We start from the raw sequence: 5,852 nt of genomic DNA, 5'->3' as shown, positions 1-5,852 counted from the left end.
AGACACAGTGTCTATGCTTAAGGCACAACTCTCCTAAACACGAGAGTTAAGTATACAACTTTAGAACACTTTCCCACCAGGAGACTCGAACCCTAGCCAGCACAGAAGCCTTCCAGCAACTGGCATAACAGGTACGCCTTAACCCGCTCCACCACCAGCTCAGACCCTTAAAAGAGATGGTAATTTCGGAGTATTTAAATACACCAAAGATCACCACCTCCCAAGAGCACTAGAGCAAGTGAGGGGTCATTTAGACGTTAATTTCATCAAGTCCCTGTTAATATGGGAAGACACAGTGTCTATGCTTAAGGCACAACTCTCCTAAACACGAGAGTTAAGTATACAACTTTAGAACACTTTCCCACCAGGAGACTCGAACCCTAGCCAGCACAGAAGCCTTCCAGCAACTGGAATAACAGGTACGCCTTAACCCGCTCCACCACCAGCTCAGACCCTTAAAAGAGATGGTAATTTCGGAGTATTTAAATACACCAAAGATCACCACCTCTCAAGAGCACTAGAGCAAGTGAGGGGTCATTTAGACGTTAATTTCATCAAGTCCCTGTTAATATGGGAAGACACAGTGTCTATGCTTAAGGCACAACTCTCCTAAACACGAGAGTTAAGTATACAACTTTAGAACACTTTCCCACCAGGAGACTCGAACCCTAGCCAGCACAGAAGCCTTCCAGCAACTGGCATAACAGGTACGCCTTAACCCGCTCCACCACCAGCTCAGACCCTTAAAAGAGATGGTAATTTCGGAGTATTTAAATACACCAAAGATCACCACCTCCCAAGAGCACTAGAGCAAGTGAGGGGTCATTTAGACGTTAATTTCATCAAGTCCCTGTTAATATGGGAAGACACAGTGTCTATGCTTAAGGCACAACTCTCCTAAACACGAGAGTTAAGTATACAACTTTAGAACACTTTCCCACCACTAGACTCGAACCCTAGCCAGCACAGAAGCCTTCCAGCAACTGGCATAACAGGTACGCCTTAACCCGCTCCACCACCAGCTCAGACCCTTAAAAGAGATGGTAATTTCGGAGTATTTAAATACACCAAAGATCACCACCTCCCAAGAGCACTAGAGCAAGTGAGGGGTCATTTAGACGTTAATTTCATCCAGTCCCTGTTAATATGGGAAGACACAGTGTCTATGCTTAAGGCACAACTCTCCTAAACACGAGAGTTAAGTATACAACTTTAGAACACTTTCCCACCAGGAGACTCGAACCCTAGGCAGCACAGAAGCCTTCCAGCAACTGGCATAACAGGTACGCCTTAACCCGCTCCACCACCAACTCAGACCCTTAAAAGAGATGGTAATTTCGGAGTATTTAAATACACCAAAGATCACCACCTCCCAAGAGCACTAGAGCAAATGAGGGGTCATTTAGACGTTAATTTCATCAAGTCCCTGTTAACACTTTCGCGCTTTCGAGTAGAGATAACTCGTCACTGGTTTTTCTTACGATTCCGCATAACTGCCTACTTTTCTCGTCAATCGAAAAAATATTTCTATAAATTCAATTTTTTAACCGAAATGGATGGGGATACTCTCAGATTGTTCTCCATGAAATTCCCGTTCTCCCTTATTGAGAGTAAAGGTAAAAGCCTTATTGGCGTGGAACAGCAAGGAATGGCCAACAACAACAAGTATACCACATGTTCCCGACATAGATGCCAGCGCAGCTCCTCCTGCTGACGCGGCAGTTTCAACACCCGGGCCATCTGGTGCGAGGCGTCCTCTGTTCACCTCAACACCTAAAGCCCACTCATCAACCACAAATTCTGAAATGGACATTGAGGACATAGAACCACTTGATGTTTCTGATTTCATAGAAGATTCTACTACAAGTTTGGTGGTTCCCGTAGAAGACAATATTCTTCCAGTGAATCCAAAAAATACAAGAATTATAGATTCAGAACAACGTCTCAACTACAAGTTGACGCATGAACTCGTGCACTTGGCTAAAAAAAAAAAGATGCCGTGTTTGTTACAAGTCTGGCAAAAGGAGGGACGTGATATATGGATGTAAAACTTGTGATGTGGCACTGTGCGCTGCGCCTTGCTACACAAGGTACCACCGAAGAAAGATATTTTGGGTGGAGAAAAAATAACCACCGGCAACAGCTTCACTCCACCTAAGAAACATCAGATGAGCAACTTCAGGATCAGAAGCCTGAAGATGGTGGAGTGAAGAAAAAATGCTCAACTGTTGATCTTCAATCAACATAGACAGGGTAAGTACACCTATTTGGAATTTTTTATCATCTATAAGAAGTTGTATTATATACGTTTTGTAGAGAATTTATTTGCGAATTTTTTGGTACCAGAATGAATATTATATCACATAAACTTCTATGAGTAAAAAAAAAAACACAAAGTATGTTTGGGAGTGTGGAGGGTGTGGCTCTGGGTGTGGCGGTCGTGTGGCAGTGGGTTCCCTTTAGCCGTTGATATATCCAACACGTGGGAAATATTTGTATGTGTTATGTATATGTCCGTGTAGGGAATTTTACTGCGATCACTGTCATACAAATTATAAAATGTTTCAACAAGTATAAACATGAGAAACATCAAACGAACGAAAACAATGCGTTCGTTTCTGCCGTGAACGCATACTGAGCGACGTGGTTCTATATTTGGCGCTTCTCTTACACATGCTTTGTACAAAAGTTATACATTTCATCTTATAGAAAATTTTATTGCGAACACATTGGTATAAAAAAGAAATACGTACATAGAAAAGTAGGGTCAGGAAACGTATAAATGTATAAACTTTCCAAGCATGATTTCCCCCCTGTGTTTTCGCCAGTGCGCTCGCGGCTAACTACTCTCCACTTCCCACACTCTTGCGGGTGGGCAATTACCTATATTAAACATTCATATGCATATGTCCGTGTAGAAAATTTTATTGCGATTCCAATGATACCAAAATTAGCGATGTAGGACAACTGTAGGCTTCGCAACCATTAAGAGAGTGGAAACATTTTGTTGCTGTTTGGCGCTCTCGGCGAGTGATCTGCATAGTTTTTTATTTGGTGTTGATACTCCTTATGCTTGGGCGGCATTTTATAGGTATGCTCTTATAGACAATTTCATTGCGAACACAGTGATACCAAATTTAAATACGTGCGCCTTCAATTATTGTCAGGACAGTCAAAAGAGTGTACACTTTTTCGGTCTTACCGCATAGGCGCGCGAAGTGCCGAAAGCATCTAGGGTATTGATTTTTTTTGAGCGCCGAGAGCGCGAAAGTGTTAATATGGGAAGACACAGTGTCTATGCTTAAGGCACAACTCTCCTAAACACGAGAGTTAAGTGTACAACTTTAGAACACTTTCCCACAAGGAGACTCGAACCCTAGCCAGCACAGAAGCCTTCCAGCAACTGGCATAACAGGTACGCCTTAACCCGCTCCACCACCAGCTCAGACCCTTAAAAGAGATGGTAATTTCAGAGTATTTAAATACACCAAAGATCACCACCTCCCAAGAGCACTAGAGCAAGTGAGGGGTCATTTAGACGTTAATTTCATCAAGTCCCTGTTAATATGGGAAGACACAGTGTCTATGCTTAAGGCACAACTCTCCTAAACACGAGAGTTAAGTATACAACTTTAGAACACTTTCCCACCAGGAGACTCGAACCCTAGCCAGCACAGAAGCCTTCCAGCAACTGGCAAAACAGGTACGCCTTACCCCGCTCCCCCACCAGCTCAGACCCTAAAAAGAGATCGTAATTTCGGAGTATTTAAATACACCAAAGATCACCACCTCCCAAGAGCACTAGAGCAAGTGAGGGGTCATTTAGACATTAATTTCATCAAGTCCCTGTTAATATGGGAAGACACAGTGTCTATGCTTAAGGCACAACTCTCCTAAACACGAGAGTTAAGTATACAACTTTAGAACACTTTCTCACCAGGAGACTCGAACCCTAGCCAGCACAGAAGCCTTCCAGCAACTGGCATAAAAGGTACGCCTTAACCCGCTCCACCACCAGCTCAGACCCTTAAAAGAGATGGTAATTTCGGAGTATTTAAATACACCAAAGATCACCACCTCCCAAGAGCACTAGAGCAAGTGAGGGGTCATTTAGACGTTAATTTCATCAAGTCCCTGTTAATATGGGAAGACACAGTGTCTATGCTTAAGGCACAACTCTCCTAAACACGAGAGTTAAGTATACAACTTTAGAACACTTTCCCACCAGGACACTCGAACCCTAGCCAGCACAGAAGCCTTCCAGCAACTGGCATAACAGGTACGCCTTAACCCGCTCCACCACCAGCTCAGACCCTTAAAAGAGATGGTAATTTCGGAGTATTTAAATACACCAAAGATCACCACCTCCCAAGATCAAGTGAGGGGTCATTTAGACGTTAATTTCATCAAGTCCCTGTTAATATGGGAAGACACAGTGTCTATGCTTAAGGCACAACTCTCCTAAACACGAGAGTTAAGTATACAACTTTAGAACACTTTCCCACCAGGAGACTCGAACCCTAGCCAGCACAGAAGCCTTCCAGCAACTGGCATAACAGGTACGCCTTAACCCGCTCCACCACCAGCTCAGACATTTAAAAGAGATGATAATTTCGGAGTATTTAAATACACCAAAGATCACAACCTCCCAAGAGCACTAGAGCAAGTGAGGGGTCATTTAGATGTTAATTTCATCAAGTCCCTGTTAATATGGGAAGACACAGTGTCTATGCTTAAGGCACAACTCTCCTAAACACGAGAGTTAAGTATACAACTTTAGAACACTTTCCCACCAGGAGACTCGAACCCTAGCCAGCACAGAAGCCTTCCAGCAACTGGCATAACAGGTACGCCTTAACCCGCTCCACCACCAGCTCAGACCCTTAAAAGAGATGGTAATTTCGGAGTATTTAAATAAACCAAAGATCACCACCTCCCAAGAGCACTAGAGCAAGTGAGGGGTCATTTAGACGTCAATTTCATCAAGTCCCTGTTAATATGGGAAGACACAGTGTCTATGCTTAAGGCACAACTCTCCTAAACACGAAAGTTAAGTATACAACTTTAGAACACTTTCCCACCAGGAGACTCGAACCCTAGCCAGCACAGAAGCCTTCCAGCAACTGGCATAACAGGTACGTCTTAACCCGCTCCACCACCAGCTCAGACCCTTAAAAGAGATCGTAATTTCGGAGTATTTAAATACACCAAAGATCACCACCTCCCAAGAGCACTAGAGCAAGTGAGGGGTCATTTAGACATTAATTTCATCAAGTCCCTGTTAATATGGGAAGACACAGTGTCTATGCATAAGGCACAACTCTCCTAAACACGAGAGTTAAGTATACAACTTTAGAACACTTTCTCACCAGGAGACTCGAACCCTAGCCAGCACAGAAGCCTTCCAGCAACTGGCATAACAGGTACGCCTTAACCCGCTCCACCACCAGCTCAGACCCTTAAAAGAGATGGTAATTTCGGAGTATTTAAATACACCAAAGATCACCACCTCCCAAGAGCACTAGAGCAAGTGAGGGGTCATTTAGACGTTAATTTCATCAAGTCCCTGTTAATATGGGAATACACAGTGTCTATGCTTAAGGCACAACTCTCCTAAACACGAGAGTTAAGTATACAACTTTAGAACACTTTCCCACCAGGACACTCGAACCCTAGCCAGCACAGAAGCCTTCCAGCAACTGGCATAACAGGTACGCCTTAACCCGCTCCACCACCAGCTCAGACCCTTAAAAGAGATGGTAATTTCGGAGTATTTAAATACACCAAAGATCACCACCTCCCAAGATCAAGTGAGGGGTCATTTAGACGTTAATTTCATCAAGTCCCTGTTA

This window comes from Procambarus clarkii, unplaced genomic scaffold, assembly GCF_040958095.1.
Source record: "Procambarus clarkii isolate CNS0578487 unplaced genomic scaffold, FALCON_Pclarkii_2.0 HiC_scaffold_98, whole genome shotgun sequence".
In the NCBI taxonomy this organism is placed as follows: Eukaryota; Metazoa; Arthropoda; class Malacostraca; order Decapoda; family Cambaridae; genus Procambarus; species Procambarus clarkii.
This window is presented reverse-complemented; position numbering follows the sequence as displayed.